Below are 21,034 nucleotides of genomic sequence, written 5' to 3' on the forward strand. Positions count from 1 at the left end.
TTCCCAGCCTGAGTTCTCTCTTGTCTTTTTGATAGCAGACATTGTACTACATTGTGGTTTTAATTTCCATCTCCCTGGTAACTAGAAATGTTGACCACCTTTTCATTTACTTGTTGCCATTTGAATAATACAGCCTTGTAATATAGTTTGAAATCAGCAAGTGTGAAACATCCAGCATTGCTTCTTACTCAAGATTGCTTTAACTATTCCTGCGGTATGGGGCAGCTCTCTGCATATGTTCACTAGCTATCTGCAAAGGCTTGCCCTCACTGCCCTGGGATCATGCACAAAGGGTTGGTGATGTGCGTGGGTGAAATGTGCAGAGTACTGGGGGTGCCCAAGGACCAGGTGAGGGGATCTGCCAGTGAGGTAACCCCAATGACTAGCGGTATTCTTTTTTTTTTTTTCCTTAAGATTTATTTATTTTATATATTCTTTTTTTTTTTTTTCCTTAAGATTTATTTATTTTAGAGAGCCGGGGAGGGGGGTGGGAGTAGGGCCAAGGAAGAGGGAGAGAGAATCCCAAGCAGATTCTATGATGAGTGCGGAGCCCAACATGGATCTCATGACCCTGAAATCACGACATGAGCCGAAATCAAGAGTCATATGCTTAACCAACTATATCAACCCAGGCACCTCGTGGGTGTTCTTACTAATGCAATCTGTGAACATTTTAGAATTTGCATGTGCTAGATGCCCTCCAAAAGCACTGACTACTGTTCTTCCAGCCCTTCCCCATCCCCTCATCTTACAGAACCTTAATATTCTAGATGGGGTGAGAACAGAAGTAGGTCTTGTGGGTAGCTTCCTGCACAGCTGAGGAAATAGGGAGCTCACATATGTACCCTCATTTTTGCCCATGGGAGAAATGGTAGGGTGAGGTGTCCCCTGGCACTGAGCCGTGCCACCTGGGAGGACTGATGAAGGTAACGTGAAACTCTTCCTCCTACCTTCTTAAATGTGTCCAGCCTCAGATTTTTTTTCTCCAGCCATGTGTTGGAACTTCCCGACTTCCAAAAAGACACTCGTGTCAATGGTGATTGTCAAAATTGGTGTTCTTTGGGGGGAAGATAGTAGAAAACTCCTATTCTGACATTTTGCTGTTGTCACTCTCCAGTGATGAAATTATGACATCCTATGAAAAAAAAAAAAAACAACTTTTATTTATTTAGAATTAAATCAATGGGGAAAGAAGGACTTTACAAGTTCATGTAATAAGGCTTAGAAAAGTCCAATAAAATTCAACAGAGTGCAGTGAACTATACAATTTACCTATTTATATTCAGCGACTCCAGTGTTTTCTAAGATTTGTCTGTACATTTCTCCTCATACATTTGTAAGTAACAGATTACCATTACTGTCTAAATATTTCTACTATGTCCATCTTTTCATGGATATTTGTATTATCTTCCCAAAGTATACAATGATTTTTTGTGTAGTTCTTTTCTCTCACTCTCATGGCCTTTCTCCTTTACCCCACACCCTCTAGGTCTCATAGTCATAATCCCTGTTTATATAGATTTGGAGCATAAATCAGTTTGCATTGGAGGAGGATTAATGAATAGTGACTTCAAAGAGAAAAGAGACAATAAAAGTTTCAAATGTAAGTTCTAAAAATAGACTTCTAAAGATGGACCAAAAAAGAGAGTAGAATAGGTCTACTATTAATACTATGAGTATAGCATGGACCACAAATACAGAATGCAAGTAAAAATTTAAAGCAAAAACTACTACATTTCATCTTCCTCACCCTTATTTCTAGTATCACTATGACACTGAAGTTCTTATTTAATATTAGCTGTGTTTGAAAACTGCTACTCTGACAGAGATAGCAATGATACATAAGATAGTTATTCAAGGCTACCCAACCACATCTGTGGCTTTAGAAGCCACAAGCAAATGAAAAACCAACATGCTGCTGGCATATTGGGAAACCATGGAACTTTGACAAAACCAACAAGTAAGAAAAAGAAAATTGGAATGTGAAGATTTTGTGCTGGCTGGGCTGCCTGAGCTCACAAAAGTTTGGCGACCCATGATGGGACCTGTTAAGAGTTTGCTTGCTCCAGCGCCTGCAGATGAGATCCTGAAAGACTGGAAGATGTTGCCAAAAAACAGTTACTGTTTTAGTCTGATGCTCCTGCAAAAGTGTTTCCTCTTAGGGGGTGCACTGAAAGGACTCTGACAAGAGCGGGTTTCTGATAACTTTCAGATGACGTCGCTGACATGGGGAAGAATTTACAGAACTGTAACAGAGACACTTATGGATTCATAAAACTGCTAACAATAGATGAAGATCAACAAGAACTAATTAGATAGGACTGAATGAATTCACGAGGATGTCTTTTTGTTCAAAACATTGCTAGTTTTTTAATGCTTTGTATTTCCAGATGTAAAGAAACTTTTTTCTCTTTTCTACAACTTGCAGTGATTTGGTAAGTTATATCTTTGTAACCAGAATTTAAACAATTACATTTTCTCCCTACCTGATCTCTACAGAATTTGCAAACTCACACTGAATATTCTTATTTCCATAGTGATACAGTTATTTGCATTAAGTTAAATAAAGATATGTTCCCTTTGTAAGAGAACACAATTGGAAGCACTGGTTATAGTACCAAGGTTTTGACTGGAATATCATATTTGTGAGTGATGTGCAAGAATCAAATATGACCAGACAGTTTTATGGAACTGAGGTTGACTCTATGGAAACAATAAAGCCCCTCGGAAATACCTCCTGGTACCTTGCTTACAGTGTTCCCATCAGCCTTGCCCAGTGAGTAAGAAAGTCACTTCCTGGCGTGTACAGGATACTGAGAGTATCTTGGTGACTTCGAAAAGAGAGGAATTTATGCAAATCTATGGGCATTACAGGAGAATTCTGATGGGGAGCCCTTGTCTTGGCTTCCTAGACTCAAGAGGTTTTTAAATGTCCAAATGAGATTCCTTATGAAAAGTCTCAGCAAAGCAGACTTAAAAAGAACATACATGTTTGATTCCTGTTCTTTGCTGCACTTATATAAATAATCATGCCAGGTTTAATGAAACTTACTTATTTTGTTAACAAATTATTCTTATTGTGATTATCTTTGGTAGAAAAGAGGGTGATCGCAGAGAGGAAAAAACTATGTTTCAGTAGAATATATAGTACACCTTTGTAGATATAAAGAAAAAAGTTAGTTATTCAAATCCTCACCACAAATCTGCTTCTTTTATGATGTTTCCCATTTCAGCAAATAGCAACTTGATCCTTTAAGTTACTCTGGCCAAAACTTAAGTTATTCTTGAGAAATGAGAGCGTCTCTTTCATTTAAACATTCCAATTTGTCAGAAATTATTCTTTGCTATAAGTTCTAAATGTTTCTCTTCAATTTCACTACAACCAATCACTATTTCAAAATACAAAAATGGCCAAGTGCCATCAACAAAATCAATTATACAAAAATATGTACAATAAGAGGTAGACTTTGAAAGATGGATGGATGGAAGGATGGGTAGATGTATGTATGGATGGACAGATATATCACCATCTATATTGAATTAACTATCCATCCATCCATCTATCCATCTCTCCCCAGGTGATTCCAATTGACAAGAAAGGTTAAAAACCACCACATTAGATCTTTTGTACTTGACCTCTGATCTTATGTCCAAGCAATTATTCTTCCATCAACTTTTTGCTCTCACCACATTGGCCCTTCATAGATATCACGTTTTTTTGATGCTATTATCAAGGGGATTTTCTATATTTTCAGATGGTTTGTTAATATATAGAAATGCAACTTATTTTTGTATTTTGTAACTTTACTGAATTCATTTCTTAGCTCTAACATTTTTTTTTATTATGTCTTTATGGTTTACCATATAAAAAATCATGGGGTGCCTAGGTGGCTCAGTCAGTTAAGCATCTGACTCTTGGTTTTGGTTTGGGTCATGATCTCAGGGTCCTGAAATCAAGCCCCTGAGATCAGCACTTAGTGCAGAGTCTGCTTGAGATTCTCTCCCTCTCCCTCTGCCCCTCTCCCCTGCTCACACACTTTCTCTCTCCTCTCATAAATAAATAAATATTAAATAAAATCTTTTAAAAAATCATGTCATATGCAATCAAAGATAATTTTATTTCTTCCTTTCATATTTGGATGCCTTTTATTTATTTTTCTTGTCTAATGCTCTGGCTAGGATTTTCAGTATTATTATGAATAGGAGTGGCAATAGTGGGCACTCTTGTCTTGTTCCTGACTTTATAGGAAAGACTTACAACTTTTCACCATTAAGTATGATATTATTTAGCTGTGGGTTTGTCTTAAGTGTCCTTCATTATGTTGAGTTATATTCCTTCTATACCAAATACGTTGAGAGCTTTCGTCATGAAAGAATGGTGATTTTTTTCAAATGCTTTTTCGTCATCTATTGGGATGAACGTATGATTTTTATCCTTCTTTTTTATTAATGTGATGTACCATGTTTATTGCTTTGCATATGTTGAACTATCCTTGCATCCCAGGGACAAATCCTACTCGATTACAGTGTATGATCCTTTGAATGTGCTGTTGAATTCAGTTCACTAGAACAGTGTTGAGAATTTTTATATCTATATTCATCAAGAATATTGGCCTATAGTTTTCTTTTCTGATAATGTCTTTGTCTGGTTTTAGTTTATCCTTGGCAACTCAAATATAAAAATAGAGTTTTAAAGCTCATTATTCAAACACAATCTGCACGTTTCCTGGAAAGTAAAGAAGTACTGTTCCTTGATTTTAGTAATAAAAAAGCATGATTTTCAGAAAGGCACATTGTGGAACACAAAGAATCATATGTTATTATGTTATCATTAATAAGAGCAACACATCCAAACATAAATATTGCTGAAGGCATGTTTCAAAATCTATTCAGTAGAACTACATTAGAAAATGAATCACACCCTTTCTGTTGCTTTCTCACTCTCTGAGTAACAAGTGTTTCCTGGACATCTTTAAGTTCTGACTGGAAATGATAGAAGATGGCACTCTAGGAACAATGGGTTCTGTTATGATTGAATATAAAGTTTAAAGAATCTATCTCACATTCCATCTAATATCATTTATCTTATTTCCATCTTACTTTCATCTGTAAGAGGGAGATTAAATTTGACTCTCTTATCTATGAAAAAGTCTATACATGTAATCCTGACAGAATATGGACTCCCTTTTAGTACAGAACATTCTATCACTTTCTATTTACCTACTTCCTCAAAATTATTAATATAGACTTAAAAAAGGGAAAATTGGAAATTAGATTTGGTTTGGAGGTATTTGATAAAAATGGGTAAATAGCAAAAAATTAATTTATGTTGTTTTCAGATAAATCAAAGGGAAAATGTAGTTTCTAAAAATGCCCATTAAGTTTTTCTTTTCTGATTTAACACACACTACATATTCGTGAAAATAGGAAAAAATATACAAGTTTCTGTTTTCAAAAACAGAAAACACAAGGTTTTTGAAATTCAAAAATGTATTAGTTATTTGTTCCACATTTATAAAAAATATATTCTAAATTTAGAATAAAAATTTTATAGTTTTAAACATACCACATTCCTCCTACTGAAAGTTCCATTAGTTCTTACGTATATATTTTGTCTTTGATTCAACTGCAGTGAATATACCACCTTTTAAGAGGCAAGTTATCTATATCATATGTTACCATGTATGAGTATAAACTCATCAAAGGAAAGTGTCATAAAATATAGATTCTATGGTTACAAATTGGATTATCATTCAGTGTTTTCACTACAGATTTCAGTGTCTTGGGAGGCATTTTGGCACCACTCAGAATTCTGATAAAAGATCAGATCAAACCTCAACAAGTAAATATAAGGGCAAATTGGTATATATTAAGTTGTGCTCTATCTCAAAGATGACATAGATTAGTGTTTATCCAAAATTTTAATCTGATTTTCCATAAAATAATAGGAAAATTAATCAATTTCCCAGAAAAGTTAAGTCAGAACCCAGAGAAGCTTACTAAAAACTAGAACATTATTGGTTGCTTTGTATTACATCTTTTAAAATGTGTGAATTTTACATTACAAATAGTGCATCTTTTAAAAGTAAAATTAATGCTCTAAGAAGATATTCTAACATTTACCTTTGTATTTGGTGCTCCCTGACACATTATCACGTAATTAAATGACACAACAACAAAACCTAGTTTGATAAGCAAGTGGATTTGCAAAAGGTTATTACATCATACCAATGTTTTACAGCAACCCTATCAAAACTACAACCTTGCTGGCAGTGTGGTAACATGAAGACAGTTGGGGATTCCTAACAAAAAGAAATACTCACGTTTCTCTTAAAATGGGTAAGGAATTTTACTAGGTACAATACCTGTATTTACCTGTTTAATCTTCAGAAAAACTCTATAACTTAGCTATGATTATTATCATTATTTTGCAGTTGGAGAAACAGAAACAATATCCTAAAATCACACAGCGAGTAAGTGCCAGAATCTGAATTCAAACCCTGGGAATTGCCCTCAAAAATCTGTGTTCTCCAATACTATGCCAGGCTGCTCCTTTGGGGGCTCTCGTATTATAACACTGATATTTTATCTTAGTCTGTTCAGAATGTTATTACAAAGTACCCTAAATTGGGTAACTTATCAACAGCAGAAATTTATTTCTCACAGCTCTGGAGGCTGAAAGTCTGTTATCAGGGTGTCAGCTTGGTTTGGTTCTGGTGAAGGCCATCTTCAGAGCTGCGGATGGCCAATTTCTCACTGCGTCCTCACATTAGTGAAAGAGGTAAGGGAGCTCTCTTAGGCCTCTTTTACAAGGACACTAATCCCCCTCAGGAGGGCTCTGCCCATGTGACCTAAGCACTTTCCAAAGGCCTCACCTCTCTAATACCATCATTTTGGGGGTTAGGATTTCACATATGAATATGGGGAGTACACAGACATTCAGATCATGGCACATTTTTAAGGAAGTTACTTAAATTTTTTTGTCATTTATCAGCTTCCTGATCTGTAAAGTAGGGCAATAATGACTATGTTTCAGTCCTATTGAGAGGATTCTTATGTGTGTGTATATCAAGACCAAGTTAGTAGATGAGTAAAGTACGTATGTGCCTTATACGTTGTGATTATTATATTTTCATCTTTGATTTACTGCTAGCATAATTTTTTTAAAATAAAGAAACGCTGAACTGCTAATTCTCATATTTAAGTTAGTACACGTTCTTACTATGCTTCTTTCTCTCAAGTTTCAAGATACCTTTATGGTTCAATTGCTTAAACCTCAAATATTCTTACTTGTCAGACTAATAAAAACATAAAATATGACATTTCTAAAAAGCCTGGAGTATGGAAATTCATACCATTATGCACAATCATTTGGTTCTCTGTCCAAAGGTTTTTAAGGATACCTTTAAAATACAAGTTCAAAAAGGTTGCCACAGCTAAAGGGTTTTGAAAAGTAGTAGCTATTCAGAAAAGTTCTCTGCTTTAAGAATTGTTTTTCAGCAAATATATCAAGAGAAGCAAATATTAAGTATAATTTTACAGATAGTTACACATTTCAAAGGACAATGACATCTGTGTATAGGTCTATGAAATGAGTTGATACAGCATTTTTCTCTTCAGTCAATCCTGATTAAATAATGACTGAATATTATCATTGTCATCTTCTTTTACTATGAAAGCTGATACTATAAAATTCTATCATTTCTGGTGAAAATTGTACCTTATTATCTGCTTCACTAAATGCTATGCTTGGTAAAATGTGAAACATTTTAAATTGCCTTATTGTATATTTGCCTAAAAAACTAGAAACACACACTTTGCATGGTTATTTTGAATTGAAATAAAGAAGTTTCAAGACTGTCTCTTCATTGCTTTTCAACACAGAATTTCTTGTTCCCCTTCTCAATAGTACTAAATTTGCAAGTGTAAGGTTCAGACAGAATTAATTTCCCTCCTCCCAGCTCCAGAGTAGCCATATTGGCCATAATGATTTAATGTGTTAGACAAATAACTTAAGTTTCTGCAAACAGAAGGCATGCCATTTTATTTACTATTATTTATTAGGAATATGATGAAATATACTAGCTCTTTCCAATTGCCTTAGAAGTATAAAATTATTGGGGCGCCTGGGTGGCACAGCGGTTAAGCATCTGCCTTCGGCTCAGGGCGTGATCCCAGCGTTACGGGATCGAGCCCCACATCAGGCTCCTCTGCTATGAGCCTGCTTCTTCCTCTCCCACTCCCCTGCTTGTGTTCCCTCTCTCGCTGGCTGTCTCTCTCTCTGTCTAATAAATAAATAAAAAATCTTTAAAAATAAAGAAAAATAAAAAAAATAAAAAAAATAAAACAGTGAGTTGGCTTCACGTCATGTACAACTAATAGTGTACCATAAAATATCAGATACTCTTACGATATTATTTCTCCCTGTATAAAGAACCGACTTATTAGAAAGGACCTTAGACAGAGTCCTTTGTTCAGATGCTAAATATCAGAGGATTTAAGGAAATGGCTTATAAACTGAGTTACTTGACAAAAAAAAATTTTTTTTCCCAAAACTAGGTTTGAGGTCTTGTTTATTATAGAAATCAATAGATGAAAACAGTGAGATGCCTCATTTATAGTTTCGATTATTGTGAAAGATTCTGACAAGGCAAAATAGGAAAACATACGTCTAATGGTCCCATTATATGCTTTTGTAGATATATTGTTAAAAATAATGTCTAGGCTTATAAGCATTTGTAGTGACATATATTAGTAGCACTATATATCAGTTATGAATCAAAAAGAACACTTTGCAATTTCTCCAGGGAATGCTGCAATGACTTTAAATATATCATTGCTCAAAAAGATGCTTTATTCAGACTTCCAACCCCTCCAAATATAAAGATTTTTCAATAAGTTATCCTTCATTTGCGGGTCTACCTGTACTAATCATACCTTCATATGCTCTCTTGAGAAGGTAAATCCCCAGAAATTAGCAAAAGTATGAATTTTTTCCCACAGCGAAAGGCGTGGCAAGACAATTAGGTAACAGGGACACCTGCCCACTGACCAAAACCTCGTCAAGTTAGCTTCATAATTTTCAGCCAAGCCATCAGGCCTTTAACTCTATTGCTTTCTTGTCTATAACACCAGAACAGACTGTAAGGCACTTGCAGGTTCTAAATTCTGTAAACACAGAGTATAACGAGAGTTATTGTCTTCAGCTCAGCTTTTTTTGTTTTGTTTTTGGTTTTTTTTTGGCTTTTTTAGTTTTTGAACTTACTGGTTTCCTAACCAGTGCAAAATCTGCCACGCTGGTTTTAAGGATTCACAGGTCTCAGGGAACCTACATTCCTCAATGGCTCCACAGAAACTACAGGGCTGTTCAGTTGTAGCATTAATCTGTGACATTCACTGGCAGAAAAACCCAGTCCTGGGAATAAAGAACATTTTGGGCACCTTCCCAACTCATTTGGACCAGGTTGCTTGGTCATAATCTTTGTGCATTTCCAAGGATCATTTTCTGTTTGAGTGAATGCCAGGTGCAGGGCATAGAAAGCAATTACTTATACCAACCACCAAGAAGGTAAAAAACAAAAACCAAAGAAACTTTTTGACTGAGGCAAAATTGTACAGATTCTAACATGTTCAAGTTCCAAAGAAAATGGATCAATCCTTTATTTCAAAAGTTCTCATTACGTTAACTCTCCCATGTTTGCGGTTCAATATAAGAAAGGTAAAACTAAGTTTTTACTTTAAAAGATAAGAATGCTAAGTCATGGAATAGATACTTGATTAAACACAATGTACACCATCTTAATCCTCATGTGGATTCTGGAATCAAGTTTGTTAATATTTTCATCTTATCACTTAAGAATTACCGAGTATCCCATGGGGTTAGGGTCACACAGCTTGTTAGCAGAAAAACCTTAATCAAATATAATTCTACATATCCCCAAAGCTCATGTTCTCGCAGCAGCATACGGCTAGCCCAGAAAAAAAAAAAAGGTGATGTTACAAATCCAATGACAGTAAGGTAAGTTCTTCCTGATATGTGCTTCACATTTTGCAATAAGGTAACACGTTGCATTATAAATAGGACTGGGGTTTCAGTCAGAAGATTTGAGGATGCAGAACTGCAGATATTCAGAATGTTATTCCAAGGAAGGTCAATAAAATACCTCAAGTTCCATGCCATTTTACCAACTGAAATTATTGTTCATAGATTTTTTGTCACAAAAAAAATGTAGGTGTCACTTGAGTAGGAATATTAGAACAGCCTGTAAAGATGGAATACAGGAAAAATTAAATTGAGAACTGATGTGTTTGGTTTTAAGATTTTATTTATTTATTTGAGAGTGAGCAAGAGAGAAAAGAGCATAAGCGGGGGGGGGGGGGGGATAGGGAGGAGCAACTCCCCACTGAGCAGGTAGTCCTCAACATGGGACATGATTCCAGGACTCTGGGATCATGACCTGAGCTGCAGGCAGACATTTAACCGACTGAGCCATGCAGGTTCCCCAAGAACTGATGTTTCACAGACACCAGGTTCCTGTATGGGTGTAGGCATATGATCAAATATATATGTGTATACACACACACACACACACACACACACACACACCCCAAATATCTAAATGCTTGTACTTATATATTTAGAAAAATTAAAATATTGTAAATAATAAAAGAACTAATCTATAAAATTCAAAATATATTGTCTATTGACACTACTGATGTTAACGGATTTTTTTTTTTTTTTTGCACTGATTGTTAGGTCAAACCCTGTTCTTTGCATAAAAATATGAGCAGGAAATTTCAAATGCTAACCAAAGGAAGTGCAACATTCCTGACTGCAAGAATCACCTGTGCCCCTAGCTTCTCAAACAGCTTACAGAGTACCAAAGTCATTTCTTAAAATTAACTTAAAAAGTTCAATATTAATAGTTCTATTGGAGGGGAACTTATTCTATCAGTTCTAAAAATACAATCCCATATTATCTTTGTACTCTCACTTTTATCAGCCTTTTTAAAAAAGATTTTATTTATTTATTTGAGAGAGAGAGAGCACAAGCAGAAGTGGCAGAGGGAGAGGGAGAAGCAGACTCCCCCCTGAGCAGGGAGCCTGATGCTGGGCTGGATCCCAGGACCCTTTGGCCCAAGCCAAAGGCAGACACTTAACTGAGTCACCCAGGTGCCCCTCATTTTTATCAGCCTTTATGCAGTCTGACATCTGAATCAATTTGACCTTTTGGTTTATAAACTTCTTTTGATCATCTTTATGACTGAAATATTTTTCGAAATTCATTGTGGCAATTTAGAAATTGAGCTCTGATTGCAAGAACAGGTGATGTATTTCCTTTTGATTTTATTGTGAGAAGAAAAATGACTATTTTTTGCATATGTTCAAGAAGATCCAGAAAATTATACCTAAACCATCATAATTAAAGAAAACACATCATTCAAGATATAAAATATACTTTAAAACAACTTTCTGTATAATAGTAGTGTAATTTTAAACATCAAAGGTATATAAAATGTAAGGAAGCAACTTCCTTTTCTACTTTTCCCTATCATTAATAAGTGGTGATTGATGGGCTGACATAATTGTTTAATAAATAGGTAACATCAACAAAATAACCCAGGCAATAATTCCAATAGTTTTTTGGCTATATGTCAGATAGATTATTTGCATGCAAATAGTTTTCAAAGGAAAACATCTTGCAACTTTGCATCTCCCTTACTCCCCAAAACCTAACTGGAAATTTAGAAGGCAATGTTTGTGATGAAACATGTTGTATTGGAGATCAGGAGCCTTCAATTCTACTTGTGGCATTCTTTTTCACTACTTAAAGGCTTTTGGGGAAAAAATATATATAAAACTTTTCTTTGTTCCACTATAAAATACATAATCTACATGAAATCTGGTGATACCAAGTATATCTAAATAGACTGCATCATTTCCCATTATCTACTGTAAATTTTACTCAACCTTTGTTATTGGCATTATCCAATAGAGAAATAAAGAGATTAAATGATCGCCAAAATGTTCAATGGTTTTCTAGCTCATCTGAAGTCTACTGTAAATTTTAAGGGTAAATAATTTAGCCTGTTTCAGAATTTCCCCATTAATAAAGTCTAGATGTTAAGATGGCATAAACATTCTATAGATTTCAAGGCAACTCAACGGAAACCTGGTCATGATATCTATCTGATGGCTGGGGAGGACTGGGAAATACGTGTATGTGGCAAATAGTTTACTTGGCATGAATTTATATATGTCCCATTTTGTAGTCCCAATTTTTGAGAGGCAATTAATATTACCACTCAGTGTTTAACAAATAAATTAATTGAAGCTCATATAAAATTAATCTTACATCTTCTCTTTTAGCAGGCCATTTACATCATACTTTGTTGAAAAAGTAGAAACTGTCAAATTACAGTACCTTCAATCTTTCTATCAATTTCCACATTTCTGCACCCTCTTTCTCTTTTCTCCTTTCTGGTAGAGGAAATGCCTCTCTTTCTATCAAAGACTCTTCTAGACCTGCTTCGAATGGTCTCCCCCTTCTCAGGGGCTTAGTTGGTTTTTACTTCTCTCCTCAATCATCAACACTTACATCTCCATCCTTTCCTTTCCATCAACCCATAGCCAGTGTCCAATTTCTCCTACATTTAAAAAGTCCATTTTTACTTTAAATCCTCTTCCAAAAAACACAACCTTCTTCTTCTCTTAATACCTAAAAAGTTAGAAAACATTGCCTTTATATTTAATTTTCCCTGATGCTATTTATCCAAGTTACTCTAATACAACTTCCCCTCTTATCACTTGATTCTACTCTTACCAATGTAACCAGAAATGTCTTGTAAAATCCTGGGCCTTTCTCATTTGCCCTCATTCTTGAACTTTTATTGCCATTCCAAATGCTAAAAATGTTATCTTAAAATGCTTTCTTGTCTTCTCTGACACAACTATGCCTTGATTTTTCTTTAAGCTATGTACTATATCCTTCCTTTGGTCCAAATTCTAAATATTGGAATTCCTAGACTCTTGTCATAAGCCTTCTGATTTTATCTATACTCTCTCACTTAATTATCAGATTTGTTTCCAAGGATTTAAAATCATGTAAAGTAAAAGACTTTCACATTTACATATTTAGTAATAGGCTTTCTTTCCACGTCTCAATGCAAGTCTAGGCACCTTGATTCTCCTCTCTCCCTATTATGTCTGTCTGTTGCCTCTACCTCTTCAACACTCACCTCTAACACATCAGTTCTCCTTGACCAGTCTGATCAGGTCACTCAGACTTTGCATACATTTCCCTTCCTGAAGTTGTAAACTATCAACTTATGTCATGGATGACTCTTTTTCACTTTTTCTTTCACTCACAGAAATCCATTTATTTATTTCATTACAATATATAGTTGATTACCCTAATTTCATTATTTGTTGATTACTTGCATTTCCCATAAAATGTTATACTTCTAGAGATCAAGGACTATAAACACTTTTTTACTCTTATATACAGGAGGCTTAGCATTAAAGAATGAAAGGTTAATGAATTAACCAGAATTTCCCTCCCTCCAAAGTTTACCAACACCAAAACCTGTAGGTTCTCACTCTACCAAATCATTTTCTAAACGCTAAGCACATTCGCCCCAAAGTGATGATTTTCTACACTGACCTTAAAGCAAAACTAGTCTTTAAAAAGATATGACACATAAAGAACTCACAGGCAATTTGGTGTGTAAAGTTATGGGTTGAAATGCTGTTTTGTTTCTTTTTTAAGATTTTTATTTATTTGTTTGACAGAGCGAGAGATAGAGCACGCATGTGCACGCACTGGGGGGGAAGGGGCAGAGGGAGCAGGAGAGAGACTCTCAAGCAGAATCCCCACTGAGTGGAGAGGCTGATGCCCTGATGTGGGGCTGGATCTCAGGACCCCGAAATCATTCTTGAACTTTTATTGCTATTACAAAATGTTAAGAATGTTATCATTCTTAAAACGCTTTCTTCTCTTCTTTGATACCACTATGCCTTGATTTTTCTCCCAGGCACCCCTGAAATGCTGGTTTTCATGAAATCAGAATATATGAGCAGGTAGTATACTCATCAATTGTTCTCCAGTTCAATGAAATTGTCCCCAGGTATAACCAAAGGAAGCAAATGAAATCTTGTTTCCTCTCTTGGCATAATCTAGAAAAGATTGTCCATCCTAGGAGTTTCAGCACCTACTGCCTATAGCTTCCCTTTAGCTAAATCTCCACATCTGTATCTATAATTATTCATTTACTTAGTACCCATAATTTCCCAGGTATTGCATGAAATATCAACCATATAAAGATATATAAGGGCAGTGATTCTTTAAAAAATTTCAAAGTTTAGTAAAGGAGATAAATATATAAAGAATAATAATAAGATCATCTGATTAGCAAAGAGACAATGATAGCAGAGGGCATTATTGAACCACCAAGAAGAAATGAAGAAACAATGCAATCTATGAAGGAACTATTCTCGAATCTTCCTAAATCAAGAAGGAAAATGTATCAGCAGCAACACCTCAAGCTAGGGGGCCTAGCATCAATCTCGCTTGTATCTAGGATGCTAAGGATAAGCATTCCTTCCACCTCCTGACTTGTCATCAGTTTGGACCCTCAAATATCAATGATTGCCTGAATTCTGACACTGTTCAGAGAGCTTGCAACTATTGAGGTCTGCATTCCAGTTAGTTTCTGTAGTAACTCTGGCCGTTCCAAGATTCCTCCCTTTATCATGACTGAATTACAAAAATACCAAGATTTTGCAGACCAAGAATTTATTCACAAGAATGTTTTCTCCTATCTGAGCTTGTGTGTTCAGCTCTATTTGCCCACACTATCCAATTTCATCAACACTCAGTAAAAGAGAAATGCCTCTATAATTGAAATTTTGTAGCCTCTACCTTAAAGAATTTTCTTATATCTATTTAATTCTCCACTTTCTGGCCTATTCATGGCCCTGAGTCCTAAAGCTACTTTGGTTCCTTTCGGAGTCATACTTGACAAAACTTTTTCCAGATTTGACTTTATTAAGCATTTCCATGCTTACTTTCTAGTCTCTAGGGCCATTAATTTGATTGACAGAGCATAGGTTTTTTTTTTCTCAGCTTGCTAAATGAGAACTGGAAATGTTTTGAAAATTTCTCCAACACTTTAAAAATAATTAAAGATATTTGCTACATCTTATATAGAACATAGAAGTTCTAAAGTCATTTAAAAATGTAATCATTTTGTTTAGAAGATGAGTATCTGAAGTCCCACTTAATTTGCATTAAATTCATTATGTGATACATTGCAGTTATTTGGGATACACAAATAATATAATATTTAAATAGTTCTTTAACTGAAAAAATAGATTACAAGACCTCTTTACCTACTATGTATCCCAAGGTTGTCTTTTTCCTAAATAACAAAACTAGAAATTTTCAACTGTTTAAAACTTTGACTTTATTTTTTTTTTAAGATTTTTGTTTATTTGCCACAGAAAGAGAGAGCACAAGCAGAGGCAGCAGCAGGCTCCCCGCTGAGCAAGGACCGTGAGATCATGACCTGAGCCTAAGACAGATGCTTAACTGAGCCACCTAAGCGTCCCTTAAAACTGTGACTTTAAAAAGAAATGGAGCAGTAATTATTTTCTTCTGAGACATTACTTTAAAACTATTATGTACCTAAATTTAATTGAACTGAATTCACCCACAAAATATATGGAGTTCTCTCTGATACACAAATTGCTGTAAGCTAGACCAGTTACCAAAACATATTTATGCTGATACAAGTAACAAGTTTTCTGATCATTATCAAGTGGATAAATTATAATATCCTGTAAAAAAAACTGTGAGTCACAATAACATCTATTCCAAAATGCAAAGTCATATTCATTGTATTAGGATTAAGAAATTTACATTTGAAGACATTTACAACTTTTTTACCTTTTCTATGCAGGATGATGACAGCTTTCCCCCCAATTCTCCCCCTTCATCATTAACCCCCACTCATCCCCACTAAACATTCACAAACTAGTTATTTTCTTCTACTTGAACTGAGATTCTCATTCAAGTCACCTACAGTAGCTGTCTGATGACTTCATAGTATCATCTAGTTCTTGTCATTGATAATAACACTAAATACATTTTTATTTTTGAGAAGAAATATGCTAATCACTAAGGAACCATGGAGGGATTGATCAGTTAAGACTATAAAGCTGATTAGTAAATATAAAATATTTTCACATATGTGTTTTCATTTATAGTCCAGAATATTTAATATAGCAATATAAATACAGCATGTCATATTTCCATGACCTGAAGGGATACTGAAGGAATATTCTTTATAGAAAAAACCATCTCAAGCCACAAACCATAAATATTAACCATTCAGGTTCTGATGTTTGTCAACATTGTGTTAATTGCTAAGGCCTGAAGTATAGGAGTTTCTATGAGTCATTTGTTTCTATGCCTCAAATTCAGATGGTGACCATAAGCTAAAGCTAAACATAAATTTTCTACGGTTTGAGACGACTGCTCTCAGCTGTAATTGCAACTCTAATTCACAATAAATTACACTTGGAGTAACAGCTAAAATAAACAATATTTGCTAGATCTAGAGAAATATTTTTCTTCAAGATTTTATTTATTTATTTGAGAGAGAAAGGAAAAGAGAGAGAGAGCATGAACAAACGGGGAGGGAGAGGGACAAGCAGACTCCACGCAGAGCGCAGAGCCCCACACGGGGCTGGATCTCACAGACCCTAAGATCATGACCTGAGAGGAAACCAAGAGTGGGACGCTCAACTGAATGAGAGCCACCCAGCTGCCCTTGGAGAAATATTTTTAAATAAATTTGTTGAGCAACATCTAACGTTAAGCCTTAATTACTACTGTAAGTTGTTAATAATAACATTAACTTTTATTTATTGAAGGTACTGAGCACTAAGTTCTGTGCTAAATTCCAAACTCATTAATTACCTCTTTAATTCAAAAAACCCACAAAAAACAAAACAAACAAACAAACAAAAAACAGTAATGGGGATACTTCTGTACTATGACCTGAGCAGTTCTCAGCTGTGGATGGTTTTGGCCCTCAGGAGACATTTCTGAAAGCGTAAGGACATTTTTGATGATCAAAGCTAGAACAGAGCCAGGGTTTAAATTCCAGTGTCTTGTAGGTAGAAGCTAAGGATACTACCAAACCTCCGACAAGGAAAGCTCTCATTCACAACAAAAAATTAGCAAGTCTAAAATGTCAACAGTGCTGAGTGTGAGAAACCTGAGCCCATGCAGAGTGGTTTAGTATAGTTACAAACCACTGAGACAAAGCCTGGACAATCATGTATAAAGAGGAAGCATTGCTAAGAATCAGAGAGGAATTTTTTTAACTTCATTAAAGTGTAGAGGTGTAACTGACATATGAAATTCAACCTATTTAGAGTATACAAGGTGATGATTTGATAAATATATCCAATGTGAAGAGAGTCTCACAACTGTGTTCATAACACACCTGTCACCTCACATTTTTACCTTTTTTTTAGTGAAAAAGCTTAAGATCTACTCTTAGCAACTTTGATGTACACTGTACAGTATTATTTATCATTTATAGTCACCATGCTATACATTAGATCTTCAGACTGTAATCATCTTTTAACTGAAAATTTGTACTCTTTTAATCAACCTCTCCCCATTTCCCCTATCCCCTGGCAACCACAGTACTATTCTCTGTTTTCATAAATTTGACTTTTTTTAGATTCACACATAAGTGATACCTTGCAATATTTATTTCTCTGGCTTATTTCACGTAGCATAATACCCTTCAGATTCATCTATTTTGTACAAATGGCATGGTTTTTTTTTATTTTTTTAAGGCTGAAAAATATTCCATTGTGTATTTATATACCCCATATTTTCTTTATCTATTGATGGACACTTAGGTTGTTTCTATGCCTTGGCTATTGTGAATAATGCTGCAATGAAAACAGGAGTACAGGTAACCCTTCAAAATAATGATTTCATTTCCTTTGGATATATAACCAGTAGTAATTACTGATCCCATGCTAGTTCTATTTTTAATTTCTTTAGGGACCAGTATCCTGTTTTCCATAGTGGCTGTGCGCTACCAACAGTGCATAAAGTGAAGAGAGTGCCCTTCTCTCCACATCCTCTCCAGCACTTGTTATTTCTTGTCCTTTTGATAATAGACTTCCTAAGGTATGAAGTGATATCTCTTGGTGGTTTTGATTGGCATTTCCCTGATAGGTAGTGATATTGAGCACATTTCCATTTACCCATTGGCTATCTGTATGTCTTCTTTGGAGAAAATGTCTATTAAGGTCATTTGCCCATTTTTCAATTGGATTATTTGGGGGTTTTGTTTTGTTTCATTTTGCTACTGAGCTCTATGAGTTCCTTGTAGACTTTGGGTATGAACTTATAATTAGATGGATGGCTTGCCAATTTTTTCTCCTATTCTGTAGGCTGCTTTTTCATTTTATCATTTCCTTTGCTATGCAGAAGCTTTCTAGTTGGATGTAGGCCCACTTGCTTACTTCTGCTTTTGTAGCTTGTGCTTTTGGAGTCATATTCAAAAAAGCACTGCCAAGACCAATGTCAAGAGGCTTGCCCCCTATGCTTTCTCCTAGGAGTTTTATGGTTTCAGGACTTATGTTCAGGCCTTTAATCTCTTTGGATTTTTGTGAGGGGTGTAATATAGGAGTCCAGTTTTATTTTTGCATGTAGACATGCAATCTTCTCAACATCATTCACTGAAGAAACTATTCTTTTCCCATTTTATCTTCTCGGTCCCAGGGATGTATTTGCTTTATTATATGCTATATCACTATGAAATACCATGCACATTTAATATTTTATTCAAAATAAACTAATTTATCACTTGAACCTTCCTGTTACATAATTTTATGTGGATTAGCAGTATTTAAGTTTAGTTATAATGCAGTATTCAAAAATGGTTTCACTTTTACATGACTACTTAGGAAAAAAATGACGAATATTTGTTATAAAGTGAATAAGGGAAAACTTTTTCATGGGGTTTTTGACCCCCCTGCAAGACACATAAATGGACACATCTTTAACTACAAAAGTGTTCTATTAGAGGCACCTGGCTGGCTCAGGCAGTGGAGCATGTGACTCTTGGTCTTGTGGTTTTAGGTTCAAGCCCCATGTTGAGTGTAGAGATTACTTAAAAATAATAAAATCTTCAAAAAAAAAGGTATTCTTTTAAATAAATATATCAGTCAGACAGTACTTATGGACATTAACCATCTGGCCAAAACTTTGCTAGAGTATTAGGGGTACACAGAGCACCAGGGGCAACATCATTCATTGAGGACATATTCTATAATTAAAGAGAGAAACAGGGTACTCAGAACAACAGCCACAAATGCAAATGCAGTACATACACACATTAAAAGATTTCAAGTGTTAGCATTAGCAATAATTAAGTAGAAGCATTCTGTAAGCCTTTACTCAAAATCACCTAAATCTAAGACTCGCATGACATTTCTTTTTGTCTCCAAGGGCATCAAAGAGGTCACAGATGAATGGGGAAACAGACTGGCAATCAAACATGTGATCATTATAAGTACTAGATAAGTCCCTAAAGTAGTCAGCAGAATACACAATAAGAAACTCACCAATAGCTGGATTGAAAGTATAAAGACTACATCTTTATCATATTGAACAACCTCTCCAATTTACATATTCTCTCCTCTTCCGTTTCTAATATTCACTATCTCTATTTATTACAAATCCCATATCATAGCTGTATCTGTCTTTATGTCACTCAAGATTTTAAGAAATAAAGTAGCTCTTTGCACCTTAAAAATACTCTTATACATAGTTGTTTTTAAACATGAATCAAAGACCTCAGTGTTAAGCTCTGAGAGTAAAATTTTGAGTGTCACCCATTAAAATGTATTTATTTGGAGTTGGGATACAATTGACATTGTCGTGAAATCATATTTAGAAATAAAAATGAGTGCTCTTATTTGTTGATGTAACAAATTTCTAATGAGAAACAATTTTTTACTATTATCCCTAAAAGGGAACAGTTATCACATTAAAATAATTAAATATTTAAATCAAAAATTTAAAGACATAAAAAGCAATTAGCATGTGAACTGAAAATCATGGTTATTTTTTCTGAAAATCATGTTTTTAAGCTTATACATACACATATATAATTATAATTCAACCTACATTTACTTACTCGTGTAACCCCAATAAAGCCTGGTGTAATTGTTTCATAGTATTAGGAATTCAAGAAACGTTTTTTAAATAATCTAATTTAAAAATGGGCAGAGGACAAGAACAGATTTTCCAAAGAAGATATCCAGATGGTCAACAGACACATGAAAAGATGCTCAACATCACTCATCATCAGGGAAATACAAATCAAAACTACAAGAAGATACATCACCTCATACCTGTTAGAATGGCTAAAATTAAAACTCAAGAAACAAATATTAGCAAGGACGTGGAGAAAAAGGAACCCTTGTGTACTGTTGGTGGGAATGCAAACTGGTGCAGCCACTGTGGAAAACAGCATGGAGGTTCCTCAAAAATTTCAAAACAGAACTACCCTATGATCCAGTAATTGTACTACTGGGCATTTACCCAAAGGATATGAAAACACTAATTTGAAAAAATATATGCACCTCTATGTTTACAGCAGCATTATTTACACTAGCCAAGTTACTGAAGCAGCTTAAGTGTCCACCGATAGATGAATGGATAAAGAAAGGTGGTATGTATATGTTATATACATTATATTATATTTTATATATATATATAATATACACAATGGAATATTATTCAGCCATAAAAAATGAAGTCTTGCCACTTGCAACAATGTGGATGGAGCTAGAGAATATAATGCTAAGCGTACTAAGTCGGAGAAAGACAAATATCATATGATCTTACTCATAGGTAGAATTTAAGAAACAAAACAAATGAGCAAAGGGAAAAAGAGAGAGAGAAAGAAACCAAGAAACAGACTCTTAACTACA

The 21,034-nt window shown here is 34.9% G+C and overlaps 1 long non-coding RNA gene across 2 annotated transcripts in view; it reads right to left on the reverse strand.

Annotated features, from left to right (window-relative positions):
- Positions 1–21,034, reverse strand: part of LOC123801085 (uncharacterized) — a 424,009-nt gene that overhangs the window by 322,921 nt on the left and 80,054 nt on the right. For both annotated transcript variants that reach the window (XR_015725929.1, XR_015725930.1), the window contains exon 2: positions 951–1,135. This is a non-coding gene — a long non-coding RNA (uncharacterized LOC123801085). The remainder of the gene's footprint in view (positions 1–950; positions 1,136–21,034) is intronic.

The sequence above is a fragment of the Ursus americanus genome, chromosome 10 (genome assembly GCF_024610735.1).
Source record: "Ursus americanus isolate L20-20 chromosome 10, mUrsAme1.1.p, whole genome shotgun sequence".
NCBI lineage: Eukaryota > Metazoa > Chordata > Mammalia > Carnivora > Ursidae > Ursus > Ursus americanus.